The sequence below is a fragment of the Gorilla gorilla genome, chromosome 22 (genome assembly GCF_029281585.2).
Source record: "Gorilla gorilla gorilla isolate KB3781 chromosome 22, NHGRI_mGorGor1-v2.1_pri, whole genome shotgun sequence".
In the NCBI taxonomy this organism is placed as follows: Eukaryota; Metazoa; Chordata; class Mammalia; order Primates; family Hominidae; genus Gorilla; species Gorilla gorilla.
In genome coordinates, this window is record NC_073246.2 from 23,432,398 (window position 1) to 23,448,456 (window position 16,059).

Below are 16,059 nucleotides of genomic sequence, written 5' to 3' on the forward strand. Positions count from 1 at the left end.
GTAGATCAGATACTGAAATCTTAGGTGCAAATATGCAAAGTACCAGCAATAAATATAGCCAGCATTCAAAAAACAAATTATTCCTATTTCTTTAAATGATATGTGTTGAAATGTTTTTATACCTATGATACACATTGTCAAAGAAAACTACTCTTGCATCCTCATAAGCAGCTGGGGATGTATAAAATGTATTCATTTATTCAAGTATAGAACACGTGTATGTTCATTCATATACTGAGTCATTGGTTTCATTAGTGAAAAATAAGAGGAGGCTAATGAAACTTCCCAAATCTCTTAAAACAGAGGAACTGACTCATGGAATATGTGTAACTCCTACTAGCCTAGTTGTGCAGTCATAAAGTTCTGCGTTAGGGCTAAAGTTATGGTAGAATTTCTCTTAGTATATTTGGCTCAACAAACTTTAGTTCGCTGCTGATGTAGAGATTTCATGCTTGCGTATTTCTAACAGCTTGACATTTTAAAAAATGTGTCATTAAAATAACCTTTTACTTAAAAATAATTTGATTTTTATAGATGAGTTCAAAGATGGTACCAAAAGTATTCAGACACCCTTCACCCAACCTCCCCTTATAATAACATACCACAGTACATGTATCAAAATTAATGAATTATCATGGGTATATTAGTAGTAAATAAACTACAGAGTTTATTTTGAAATGTCATTTTTAACAGCCTTCCTCTCTTGTAGTTATCTCATATTGAAAATAAATAGGCCTGGCACAGTGGCTCATGCCTGTAAACCCAGCTCTTAGGGAGGCCAGATTGGGCAGACTGCTTGAGCTCAGGAGTTCAGGACCAACCTGGGCAACATGGCGAAACCGCATATTGACAAAAATACAAAAATTAGCTGGGTGTGGTGGCAGGCGCCTGTGGTCCCAGCTACTCTGGAGGCTGAGATGGGAGGATCACTTGAACCCAGGAGGCAGAGGTTGCAGTGAGCTGAGATTGCAGCACGGCACTCCAGCCTGGGAAACAGAGGGAAACCCTACAACAACAACCAAAAAAAAAAAAGAAAGAAAGAAAGAAAAGAAAAAAAAAAAAGGAGGAGAGAAAAAGAAAAACGAAAAGAAAAAAATGGATTAATAAGAATGCAAACATGGAAAAGTTCATATCATTTTTACCTGTTAAAGATTTCAGAAATTCTATTCAACAAGTAAAACCTACATGTACTTACCAAGCTTAGTAAACATTTTAGATGAATTTTACTTTTCTGTTTGTTTAAGACAATTTTTAGGTAGAAATATAAGTCAAGTTAACAATCAAACTCATTTGATTGACTCATTTAAATGACTCGAATTAGCAGGGTTTCAAATAAAAATTAATGAAATTCTTCATAACCCTGTAGTCTTCCGAATCAAAATTTTCAAACATACTTTTCTCTCTCGCTCATCATGCTTCACTCTCAATTTGTAGATTTTTAAATTCTGGAAGTGTTTCTGCTTCGGCAGTAGTTAATATTTACATCACCTTCAGGTAAACTTTAATGCAGTTTTCATGAGAAACCCGTACATGTTTCATGTCTACATACCTAAAAGACAGTTATTATTTTACGAAGCATGGAATACCGAAAACAAAAACAATACCTTTTAAGTGACATCCTAGTGAATCTCCATTTGTCATGAGACCTCAAGCATTCCAGTTCTGGCACAAAGTGCTTACTCATACCATCACTTCAAAATGATGATTATCTTCATTTATTTTAGTTATATTGAACAAAATATACATTTAAAAAATCTAATTACTAAATAATCTCCAACAAATATATACTTAGTATATACTATTAGTGATGCATGCTTTCAAATATTTGCACTATATCAATGAATGAAACAAAAAATTATTTGCCCTTAAGGAGCTTAGATTCTAACAGATGGATTCAGATGATTTTTATGCCTTATTTCATAGGTTTAAAAGAGCAATGGGGAAAAGGGAAGAAGAGAGGGATTGAAAATATTGAGAAGGTTGGGAGACTTAGCAGTTTTAAGTAAGGTAGTGAGGGTAGGTTTTATTGGCAAAGTGATTTTTCAGCAGAGACTGGGAAAGATGAACATGGTATCCTGGAGGAAAGCCTCCCAGGCAGAGTAAGCTGCTAACAAAAGTGCCCTTAGGCTGGAGTGGGCTTGTTTGATTAGGGAACAAAGAGGTAAGCATGGTTGCACTAGAGAGAAAAAAATCAGATGGCATAAGGAGATGCAATCAGAAAGATAGGAGGTTAGGCAAAGGAGTACTTTATGTAATGAATATGACCTGGCAGTACTGACATCTCCTGAGGGATTCTTTTCTCAAATCTATGAAATCTAGACTTCATTTTAACAAGATGACCCGATATTTACATACACGTTAAAGTTCCAGAAGCACTGATATAGCACATTGTAAGATCGCACAGGACTTCAGTTCTTTTTCTGGTTTTTAGAGGGGGTCCTTTGGGGTGTTTTGTGCAGAGTATAATGAGCTGAAATATCTAGGATCACTCTAGCTGCTGTCTTGAGAGAAGAGTGCAATAAGGCGGAACAGTTCAGAGGCAATGGTGGTCTTCTAGATGAAAGACGCACAGCACTCAAACCAGGCAGTTAAGGAGGGATGGGAAGAAGTTGTCAAATTCTAGACGTATTTTAAAGGTAGTGTCCAGAGAATTTCCTTAGATGGGTAGGAACATGGTGGATAGGACATAGGGTGGAAATAAATGAAATAAAGAAACTGAAGCTGAATCTGACATTTTAGACCTAAAATCTCAACTAAAAGTTGCCAAGATGGGAAAAACTAGGTGCATCTTGTTTGGTGAGTGGAAATCAGCCTTGTGAATTAAGACTTTAAATTGATGTCTTTAATCCAGTAGAAATACCATGAAGGCAGTAGAAGATTGCTAAAGAGAGGTCTAGACTGTAGGTACAAATTTAAAAGTCACTTGCATTTGGATGTTTAAAGTCAGGATATTGTGAAATCAACAGAGGAATAAATGCAGAGAGGGGAAAGAAAAGGCCCATAGACTGAGCCATTGTCTGGTTTACTTACATATTAGTAAATATTTTCTTAAAGATGTTTGCTGTATAATAATGAGTTACCTAAAATGTGACTTTTCTAAATTTATGGGGAATTTTCTACATTGTGTTATGGTGCTACTAAAAATAATAAAAGAAATTATTGATATGAGTCTGTTACTTGAAATATTTTTAGGGGGAGACGAACCTCAAAAGATATTCCACAAGACATGATCCTTTCTCTTTCTCCCTCCCTCGCCCCTCCCACAAACACTGGGTTACTTTAACTACACAAAAATTTTCCTGCTTTCTCTTGTGGGCATCTAGTGCTATAAATTTTCCTCTACACGCAGCTTTAAATGTGTCCCAGAGATTTTGGTATGTTGTGTCTTTGTTCTCAATATGCAGCCATAAAAAAAGATGAGTTCATGTCCTTTGCAGGGACATGGATGAAGCTGGAAACCATCATTCTCAGTAAACTATCACAAGGACAGAAAACCAAACATTGCATGTTCTCACTCATAAGTGGGAGTTGAACAATGAGAACACATGGACAGAGGGAGGGGAACATCACACACCGGGGACTGCCGAGGGGTGGGAGCCTGGGGAGGGATACCATTAGGAGAAATACCTAATGTAAATGACGAGTTGATGGATGCAGCAAACCAACATGGCACATGTATACCTATGTAACCAACCTGCACATTGTGCACATGTACCCCAGGACTTAAAGTATAATTTTTTTTATTTTTTCTTCTTCTCTTCCCTATTGTGCTTGCTTTCTGTGTTGTGGAAAAATATATTACTGTGTATTTTTATGTATATTAGCAGGCATCTTTTATAAGCAATGAGTAAAGGATTCATTTGGTCGAATGACATGAATCAATGACAGGTATTGCATTTTTCAAATGCTGTAGCATACCAGATATGAAGCTTCTTTGGATAACAGTTCTGATGGGATGGGTCTAAATTTCCCCTTGTAAGTACTCAGTGAGAGATAGCCCTTTTCCATTATAGTAGAGGCAGTTGTTCTGTAGGAGGACCTATAGATTTCTCAGAGGTTCAAGGTCATTGTAAAATAATTTCCACTTATGCTTCAAGGTGTTTATCCTGCAGCATTTCTTTGAAACTAGTTATTTACAATTCCCTGGAAGTAACTGGATTTCCCTCTATCATACTACTCAACTTCACTGTTATAGAAAAACTTTAAGATAATCAGTATTTGTACTGGTTATCAAAGGGAATAATTCCAGTTTTTGCCCATTCAATGTGATATTGGCTGTGGGTTTGTCATAAATAGCTCTTCTTTTTTTTGAGACGTGTTCCATCAATACCTAGTATATTTAGAGTTTTTAACATGAAGGGATGTTGAATTTTTTCAAAGGCCTGCATCTATTGAGATTATCGTGGTTTTTGTCAATGGTTCTGCTTATGTGATGGATTACGTTTATTGATTTGTGTATGTTGAACCAGATTTGCATCCCAGAGATGAAGCTGACTTGATCATGGTGGGTAAGTTTCTTGATGGGTTGCTGGATTCAGTTTGCCAGTATTTTATTGAGGATTTTCATGTCGATGTTCATCAGGGATATTGGCGTGAAGCTTTCTTTTTCTGTCGTGTCTCTGCCAGGTTTTGGTATCAGGATGATGCTGGCTTAATAAAGTGAGTTAGGGGGAGTCCCTCCGTTTCAATTGTTTGGAATCGTTTCAGAAAAAAATGGTACCAGCTCCGCTTTGTAACTCTGGTAGAATTTGGCTGTGAATCTGTCTGGTCCTGGGCTTTTTTTTGGTTGGTAGGCTATTAATTATTGCCTCAATTTCAGAACTTGTTATTGTTCTATTCAGAGATGTGACTTCTTCCTGGTTTGCTCATGGGAGGGTGTATGTGTCCAGGAATTTATCCATTTCTTCTAGATTTTCTAGTTTCTTTGCATAGAGGTGTTTATAGTATTCTCTGATGGTAGTTTGAATTTCTGTGGGATCAGTGGTGACATTCCCTTTATCTTTTTTATTGTGTCTACTTGATTCTTCTCTCTTTTCTTCTTTATTAGACTAGTTAGTGGTCTATCTATTTTGTTAATTTTTCAAAAAACCAGCTCCTGGATTCATTGATTTTTTGGAGTGTTTTTGGTGTCACTATCCCCTTCAGTTCTTCTCTGATCTTAGTTATTTCTTGTCTTCTGCTAGCTTTGTGGTTAGTTTTCTCTTGCTTCTCTAGCTCTTTTAAGTGTGATGTTAGGGTGTCAATTTGAGATCTTTCTAGCTTTCTGATGTAGACAATTAGTGTTGTAAATTTCCCTCTTAACACTGCTTTAGCTGTGTCCCAGAGATTCTGGTACTTCATCTCTTCATTCTCATTGGTTTCAAATAACTTTTTAATTTCTGCCTTAATTTCATTATTTACCCAGGAGTCATTCAGGAGCAGATTGTTCAATGTCCATTTAATTGTGTGGTTTTGAGTGAGTTTCTTAATCCTGAGTTCTAATTTGATTGCACTATGGTCTGAGAGGCTGTTCGCTATGATTTCAGTTCTTTTGCATTTGCTGAAGATTGTTTTACTTCCAATTACGTGGTCGATTTCAGAATAAATGCCATGTGGAACTGAGAAGAATGCATATTATGATGATTTGGGGTGAAGAGTTCTGTAGATATCTATTAGTTTCACTTCATCCAGAGCTGAGTTAAAGTCCTGAATATCCTTGTTGATTTTCTGTCTCGTTGATTTGTCTAATATTGTCATTGGGGTGTCAAAGTCTCCCACTGTTATTGTGTGGGAGTCTAACTCTCTTTGTAGGTCTGTAAGAGCTTGTTTTATGAATGTGGGTGCTCCTGTATTGGGTGCATATATATTTAGCATAGTTAGCTCTTCTCGTTGAATTGATCCCTTTAGCATTATGTAGTGCCCTTCTTTTGTATTTTTTTATCTTTGTTGGTTTAAAGTGTGTTTCATCAGAGACTAGGATTACAACTCCTGCTTTTTTTTTTCTTGGTAAATTTTCCTCCATCCCTTTATTTTGAGCCTATGTGTGCCCTTGCACGTGAGATGGGTCTCCAGAATACAACACACTGATGGGTCTTGACTCTTTATCCACTTTGCCAGTCTGTGTCTTTTAATTGGGGCATTTAGTCCGTTTACATTTAAGGTTAGTATTGTTATGTGTGAGTTTGATCCTGATCAAGAGTCATCATGATGCCATCTTGTTGTTTTGCAAACTAGTTGATGCAGTTTCTTCATAGTGTCATTGGTCTTTATATTTTGGTGGTTTTTGCAGTGGCTGGTACCAGTTTTTCCTTTCCATATTTAGTGCTTCCTTCAGGAGCTTTTGCAGGGCAGGCCTGGTGGTGACAAAATCCCTCAACATTTGCTTATCTGAAAATGATTTTTTTTCTCCTTCAGTTATGATGCTTAGTTTGGCCGGGTATGAAATTCTGCATTGAAAATGCTTTTCTTTAAGAATGATGAATATTGGCCCCCAATCTCTTCTGGCTTGTAGCGTTTCTGCTGAGACGTCTGCTGTTAGTCTGATGGGCTTCCCTTTGTAGGTGACTTGACCTTTTCCTGGCCTTAACATTTTTTTAATTTTATTTCAGTCTTGGAGCATCTGATGATTATGTGTCTTGGGGTTGACCTTCTTGTGGAGTATCTTAGTAGTGTTCTCTGTATTTTCCTAAATTTGCATGTTGGCCTGTCTTGCTGGGTTAGAAAGTTCTCCTGGATAATATCCTGAAGTATGTTTTCCAGCTTGTTTCCATTCTCCCTATCTTCTTCAGGTACTCCAATCAATCGTAAGCACAGTCTTCTTACATAGTCCCATATTCTGTCATCACTCCTATTCCACATAGTATTGGAAGTTCAGGCCTGTGCAATCAGGCAAGAGAAAGAAATAAAGAGTATTCAAATAGGAAGAGAGGAAGTCAAATTGTCTCTGTTTGCAGATGCTATGATTCTATATTTGGAAAACCGCATCATCTCAGCCCAAAATGCCCTTAATCTGATAAGAAACTTCAGCAGACTCTGAGAATAAAAAATTAATGTGGAAAAGTCACAAATATTCCTTTACACCAACAGTAGACAAGCAGAGAGCCAAATCACAAATGAATTCCCATTCACAATTGTTACAAAGAGAATAAAATGCCTAGGAATATAGCTAACAAGGGAATGTGAAGGACCTCTTCAAGGAGAACTACAAACCACTCTCAAGGAAATAAGAGAGGACACAAAGAAATGGAAAAGCATTCCATTCTCATGGATAGGAAGAATCAATATTATGAAAATGTCCATACTGCCCAAAGTAATTTATACTTTCAATGCTATTCCCATCAAACTACCATAGACATTCTTCACAGATTAGAAAAAAACTACTTTAAATTTCGTAGGGAATCAAAGAAGACCCTGTATAACCAAGACAATCCTAAGCAAAAAGAACAAAGCTAGAGGCATCAAGCTACCTGACTTCAAAATATACTACAAGGCCACAGTAACAAAAACAGCATGTTACTGGTATCAATACAGACATATAGACCAATGAACAGAACAGAGACCTCAGAAATAACACCACACATCTACAACCATTTGATCTTCTACAAACCTGACAAAACAAGCAATGGGGAAAGGATATCCTTTTCAATAAATGGTGCTGGGAAAACTGGCTAGCAATATGCAAAAAAACTGAAACTGGACCCCTTCCTTACACCTTATAGAAAAATTACCTCAAGATGGATTAAAGACTTAAATGTAAAACCCAAAACCCTGAAAACCCTAGAAGAAAACCTAGGCAATGCAGTTCAAGACGTAGGCATGGGCAAAAACTTCATGACAAAAAGCCAAAAGCAATGGCAACAAAAGCCAAATTTGACAAATGGGATTTAACTAAACTAAAGAGTTTCTGCACAGCAAAATAAACTATCATCAGAGTGAACAGGCAACCTACAGAGTGGGAGAAAATGTTTGCAATTTACCCATCTGACAAAAGTCTGATATCCATAATTTACAAGGAACTTAAACAAATTTACAAGAAAAAAACAAACAACCCCATCAAAAAGTGGGCAAAGAATATGAACAGATACTTCCCAAAGAAGACATTTACGTGGACAACAAACTTACGAATAAAAGCTTAACATCACTGATCATTAGAGAAATGCAAATCAAAACCATAATGAGATACCATCTCACACTCGCCAGAATGCTGATTATTAAAAAGTCAAGAAACAATAGATGCTAGAGAGGCTGTGGAGTAATAGGAATGCTTTTAAACTGTTTATGGGAATGTAAATTAGTTCAACCATCATGGAAGACACTATGGAGATTCCTGAAAGACCTAGAACCAGAAATATAATTGGACCCAGCAATCCCATTACTGCATATATACCCAAAGGAATAAAAATTATTCTACCCTAAAGACACATGCACACGTATGTTTATTGCAGCACTATTTACAATAGCAAAGTCATGGAGCCAACCCAAATGCCCATCAGTGATAGACTGGATAAAGAAAATGTGGTACATAAACACCATGGAATACTATGCAGCCATAGAAAAGAATGAGAACATGTCCTTTGCAGGGACATGAATGAAGTTGGAATCCATCATCCTCAGCAACTGACACAGGAACAGAAAACCAAACACCTCATTTCTTACCCATAAGTGGGAGATGAACAATGAGAACACATGGACACAGGGAGGGGAAAGATACACACCAGGGCCTGTTGAGTGTGTGGGGGCAAAAGGAGGGAACTTAGAGGATAGGTCTATAGGTGCAGCAAACCACCATGCCACATATATACCTATGTAATGAACCTGCACCTGTATCCTGGAAATTGAAGTAAAATAAATAAATAAATGAATAAATAAATAAATAAATAAAATAATCAGTATTTGGTCTTAGCTTTAAACTACTACAGATTTTAAAATCTTAATGAGTTACAGTGCTTTTAAAATTTTTCTACTAGAATATTTTCTATGATTACACTATTTCTAACATAAATGCCCAAAGAAAAAAGACTATCATTTCTAAATGACTATATTTCATATGGTAAAGGAGAAATTGACTATAAAATTCATCTGACTATGTTAAATGAAACTGCAGTAAACTTATGAATTGCAAAAAAGAAGAAAAGTAATCCACACTAATTCCATATTTTCAGTGAAAGAAAATTTGTTCTGATTTGCATGTTGTGGAAAGGTTTCTGTATGTTAAAATTCAAATAAGAATATCTCGGACTGTGTTCATTGCACCCATAAAGAGAACCATAGCTAAATTAGGATGTTGTATGTAATTACATTCTTAATGAATTTAAACCATGTAGATCAAAGTATACAGGCACTAAGCTAAGAGAAAAATTAAGCAAAATAACAATTTTAGGTAAAATTACTTGTCTCCTAGAAACCTCCTCACTTATCTTAAGATGAAGACACAAATTCATACATAATTCTGTACTCAGCCTGGTCTCTGCTATATGTTAAGGAGAACTTCTATGCCAATACTTTTTCAATTTTTCAATAAAATTAATGAGCTTTTCTGTGCATGCATAATTTTATGAATCAAATAAATAGTACAAATAAATGATATTAATTTATGTAAGAAAAAATGTTTGTGAGTAGTGAGAAAACAAATATGAATATTTCATGAGTGTTTTATAGGAGTTTAATCCACGGGAGGAGAATGAAAGTATTCATAGTGCCCAGAAACTTAAAAAAAAAAAATAGAGCTCATCTAACTGCTCAAACATACACTCTTAAGGCAAATTTAAAATTCCATGTAAATATGATGTTTGCTAGAATGTAGCTTTTAAGTCCCTAATCCCAGTGAAGAATTCTTGTGGGCTCTCATGCACATTTTGATAGTGAAATTTATTGATAGCACATTTTAGAAGACATTTAAATATAATAACTATAAAATTTTTGAAATTATGCCAACATATACTATTGTATTAAACATTATTTGACTTTTTGATTATTAAAATTACTTACTATAAACATTAAATATGTCCTCAAAGGTTAAGGAGGGGTATAGAGCCATTCCATTATTCACTCAATGGCTTAAGATGCTTATATCAGCAAGATTCCAATCTTCTATTTCAATAGTACCATCCTATAGGGAGTGATGAACGCCGCAGACTGATATGTACAGATATGATTTCAGAGGCTGGTACTATCTTGGTTCTCATTGCTTTTACTTTATGTATAGATTATGGAGATAATATTATTAATTTTTCTTATTTTTAGCATCTTGTATTCGTTCTTTTTCTGTGTATCAGTGTCTGTTCATCTTTCTTTTAATCTTTTAAACTAATGTACTGTTTTGATTTTTTAAACTAATGCACTGCCTGATTTGCCTTTTTACAAAATCTCCATTGCACATAACAGTGTTATTTAAAGATGCACCTATTCCAGGGTATTTGAAAGATCAATCATTAGGGTACACAAAGATAAATCAGAAAATATTTTCAATTTATCTAATCAAATAATATAAATTACAATTTAAATAATCACACTGAATAAATGACAATATTGTGTATATATACACATTATATATGTATATGTATGTATGTGTGTATATATATACTATTTTAATATACGCGCGTGTGTGTGTGTGTGTGCCTCATGTGTCTTAATATCTTAGTCTCTTTTTATAAATTAGGAGACAGGGTTTCGCTCTATCACCCAGGCTGTGGTACAGTGGCACAATCATAGCTCACTGAAGCCTCCAAAACCTGGGCTCAAGCGATCTTCCCACCTCAGCCTCCTGAGTAGCTGGGACTACACACGGCTAATTTAAAATTTTTTTCTTAGAAAAGAGGTCTTGCTGTGTTGCTCAGGATGGTCTCAAATTCCTGGCCTCAAGTGGTCCTCTTGCCTCAGCCTCCCAAATCACCGGGATTATAGGCATGAGCCACTGTGCCCTGCCTTAGCCTTTCTTTTCTGCCTTACCTCATATCTTTTCTCTACATAAATACTTGGCAATTTCATGTCTGTCCACTTATTATGTCCAATATGCATTTTACTTTCTTACAGTCATGCATGAATTTGTGTTATTCCTCCTCCCCATCATGTGTATATATATATACATATCTCCTGTCACCAAGGGGGATTCCCTTTTGTCTTTAATATTAGAATACACAGCAGAAGTAGCACATGTTACACACAGGTTAAATGCTGCTTTTAATTTAAAGGGTGGGAGAAAGAAGTAGGAATATATATATATATATAGGTCCAATATATTCCAAGCGTTTATATGAGAATTCATGAGATTCATTTTTAGTGGAAATAGTTTTCTCTTCCTTTGGTACCCTATAGGAACTATTGCTCATACAGGTATTTTGCCAGCTGCTCACTTGTTAAGCAGTATGACATCAGTCACGCCTCTCTGTCTTGACTGCACATTGGAGGGCCTGTTTACCGTTCTTTTGGCTCTTTGAGTCTTCCATATCATTTGAGATGAATGAATGGATTATCTAATTACTAAGTTGGTTTACACTCAAATAAAATTAAATAGTTACTATTTTCAAACATCTATAAATTATCAACATGTCCAGGTCAAATCAAATTAAACCATCTAAGCACATTGATCGTTTTATTCTTTATTTGGAATTTGTAGAAAGAGAATCCACAAGCTTTTCTGGGAAGTAATGTTATGTAGTTAGCTGTTCTTCAATATTAATTCTTAATGAACATGAGTAAACCTTCATTCTACTTACCAAGATTTTTTAAAAATTCCATTGCAACAATTTATTTTATTCTAAGTGCAGACATAAGTAGACATTTTAGTAAAATTAAAATAGTAGTTTCTCTTCCTCTAAAGCACAGTCTTAATTGTTACTACTTCTTTCTCCCACCCTTTAAATTAAAAGCAGCATTTAACAACTGTGTAATATGTGCTACTTCTACTGGGTTATCTAACATTAAAGACAAAAGGGAATCCCCCTTGGTGACAGGACAAGCCTGTGCCATTCTGGTAACGTGGGCTTGTCAATGAAAAATAAGATAGATTTCACATCACAGAGAAAATAATGGGCTTCATGACGCTGCTTCAACTTGGAAACCTCACCAGACATCTTCATCTCCACAGTTTATTGTGACACAGTAACACATAGCAAAAAATGTAGGTTTAAGTTTCAAGGCCCATGATTTTCTGTCCATGGTAGTGTTGTCTTTTTTCCCCATCTATTGGTTGGGCCACTCATACTACATTCTTTATCTTCAACTCTTTCTTGACAAATGATTCTCACTTAATTCTAAAAATATTTGTCCTGCCTACTCTATTTCTTGATGCTCAGATTCCGAATAGCTTTAAAGAACACTCCTTTTCTTTCGTTTTAGGATATAGTTTATTAGTGACTTTATCTCTTATGTTATGTAATTTTCAGGAGGTTTTTTATCTCCTCTGATTTATAGATGTGAACTGAGCACACACACACACACATATAGATGCATGTATACACACATATATATTATATACACACATATACATATGTGTATATGTATATATACATACATATTCTAACACAGATGACTTCCTACTTGGTCATCTTAATTGAAATGATATATGTCCATTCATTTAATTTAACAAAAACTGAAAAGCGCCTACTATGTTTAGGGAGATTTTAGAATTTTGAGTTGCTAGAGATTCCATAGTGAAGAAAGTAATACAATGTTTGTCTTCATGGAATTTACATTGTCGGGGGGAAGATGTATTTATAGATGCATCAATAGATATAATATCAATATATATAATATATAATATATACAATATATAGTATATATAATTGTATATATAGTATATATAGTACATATAATTGTATATATAGTATAATATATACAATATATTATATATTATATATAAATATATATAATATATATATTTAATATATATTATATATTATATATTTATATATCATTTAAAAATATAGTATATAATACATAATATATTACTTTATATACTACATAATATATATAATATATAATATATTACGTTATATATTACATTATATATATAATATAATATATTATGTTATATATTATATTATATATATAATATATAATATAATAATATATAATATATTACTTTATATATTATATTATATATAATATATAATATATTACTTTATATATTATATTATATATAATATATAATATATTACTTTATATATTATATTATATATAATATATAATATATTACTTTATATATTATATAATATATAAAATATATAATATATTATGTTATATATTATATTATATATATAATATATAATATATTATGTTGTATATTATATTATATATAATATATTATGTTATATATTATATTATATATAATATATAATATATTACATTATATATTATATTATATAATATATAATATATTACTTTATATATTATATAATATATAATATATAATATATTACTTTATATATTATATAATATATAATATATAATATATTACTTTATATATTATATAATATATAAAATATATATTACTTTATATATATTATATAATATATAAAATATAAAAATATATAATTTATAAAATAATATATACATATATAAAAATATAAATATATTTATAAATTATATATTATATATTTAATATATTATATTAAATATATATGATATATAATAAAATATATATATTTTATATATAATGTTTATTATATCAAAATTTATAATTTAAAAACAGTTAATGATATAAAGTATGAAGAAAAATGAAGCAGAGCAAGATGCTGTGTAAGTGGGGGTGAGAGTGGGGACTAATTTTATAAAGAGGAGTCAGCAGGGTCTGTGATGTTTAAGCAGAGTCCCATATGAAGTGAGGGCATGATCACATAAGTACCTAGGGAAGCCTAGCCTTGGCAGAGGTCAGTATGAAGGGCGTCCTGCCTGGAATGGCATGATCAGAGAGAGGAATTAAATGAAGTAGGAGTAGACAGATAGCCAAGCCAATGTCCCATGGGGCCTTACAGGCTATGGAGAAGACTTTGCATTTTATTCTTAATGTCATGGAACCTTATTGAAAATCTCGTAAGTAATTCTAGAAAGGAATATAGGAGAGGTCATTTTTAAGTACTGACATTATTAAAAGGGATCATTTTGAGTAGGGAACAACCTTTCTCAAAATCTCCTTTACCACATGAAGCAAAATTCTGGGGTTAGAAAAGTAAAAGTTACCTTCTGCCATATGCTTAGTAAAGATGAAGAATACTTAGTGCATTGTATCACTTGATATACATTGTCCTTCTTTTTCTAGATTAAACAAATGATTCTGTGCTATTTTTGAAATTCTCATCTTTACTAGTTCTCAAAATATTGAAATTTAGTTTCCCCCTGTATTATTCTTGAATTAGTCCTTAGAATATAAGGCGATGTTTATAGTTAAGATTTGTTTTTGTTTGTTTCTTTCTTCGGTATGGTGTTTTTATTCTTGAAATACAGAGGTCTACAATGACAATAGTTCAGCATCCTATGAATGTTCTTTTTGAATTTTTAAACAGTATGATGAAGGTAAGTTATGATTTACCATGCCTAGGATTTCTAGTTACATATTGTGGAAATTAATTGATCTAAGTTTGTAGAAATTTGACCACCTACCCTTTTCTAAATATATATATAGACACACACAGAGAAATCATACTTTTCCTGTACTAATTACAAAACTCTAGAGTGATGTTAAATTTTTCATGCATTAAACAACTAAAGCCTACAGTGTGCCAAGGCACTGTTCAAGGAAGTGAGAATATAATCACAAAAAATTCTTCCCTAATTCATATTAAATTCTATATATGGAGTGTGTATGTTTGTGTACTCCCATTGGAAGTTTGTTTTATTCTGCCAACTGATCTAATTAGATAAACTTAGTCAATATATTTGAATCCCACATTCCAGCAGCTATTTTCTCCATTTGGTTTTATTGCTGTTTGTGGTGAGTTTGATATATAATTTTAAGGTGTTAACATCCCTAACTTATGTATGGGTACAGCTCATAAATACGAACCCGTGTCATGCAACTCATATATGACTGTGTTCAAAATAATGTGTATTAGACTGTAAAACGATATTAATATTTTAAATAACTTTCCTGCATTTGTCGGTTTCAGCAGGAAAGTTATTTTTAATAACTTCCCTGTATGTGTTGGTTTCAGTATTAATTAATCTCATTAATGCTAAACTTTGTGATCCTAGGTTAAAAAACATATTCAAGATAGCTTCAGAATGTTTGGTATACAAATAGGTCTGGCTAAATATAAGTGTTAGCTTTCTCAAGCATCTAAATGCTTGCGGGCTTTTAAAAAACCAGGGCTTTAAGGAGAAAACACCTGCTCTGTGGTTTTGTAGCAGATATGAAGTATTCAAATTTCTTAATAAATAGAAAAAGAAATATATAACAGAAACAGGTTGCACTTGTCTTTCTCATTAAGCAGGTGGTTAGTACCATTATTTGCATTTTCATAGCCTTAATATACATTTTCCTTCTCTAGATACAAGGGGAAATTATCACAGATTTGCCTAAGGATAGCAATTAGGATTACTAATTTATTCTTCTTTGCATTTTATTAAGCTTTACCAAATACAAATGAATTTCATAAGGGAAGATTATACGTGTTTTTACATCTACCATTATAAATTTGTATGCCAAATAAGATCACATGGTTTCTTTCCCAAATTCTAACAAAATCTTCCACTCAGAGTCCTTTTAAAAGGAAACCTATTGGCAAAAAAAAAAAAAAAAAAAAAAAGTTTAATTTGTCCTGTTTGATGACTCAATACAGCCAGGATATCCCAAATCAAAAGTTATTGGAATAATATGATTTCATCATTTTTACATTTATACCTACAATTATTTGTATTCCCGGCAACTTTAATTTAGAAATACTCATTTTTTTGAGCTCTAAAATGCAAGGTTCAAGTTATTTTTTTTCTTTTTAATTTAGGAGGAGATCTAATAGAATAATTCAAATAAGCATCTTCAGGTTCTATGACATGCTCATAAGAAAATAAATTATTCATAGAAATGTTTATTCATACAATTACTGTCCTCATAATTTAACTTCTCCAGAAAACGTGTTTTAAAAT

The 16,059-nt window shown here is 33.0% G+C and overlaps 1 protein-coding gene across 5 annotated transcripts in view; it reads left to right on the forward strand.

The window, feature by feature from the left end:
• Positions 1 to 16,059, forward strand: part of NCAM2 (neural cell adhesion molecule 2) — a 551,993-nt gene that overhangs the window by 448,220 nt on the left and 87,714 nt on the right. The gene's annotated exons all lie outside the window — the stretch shown is intronic.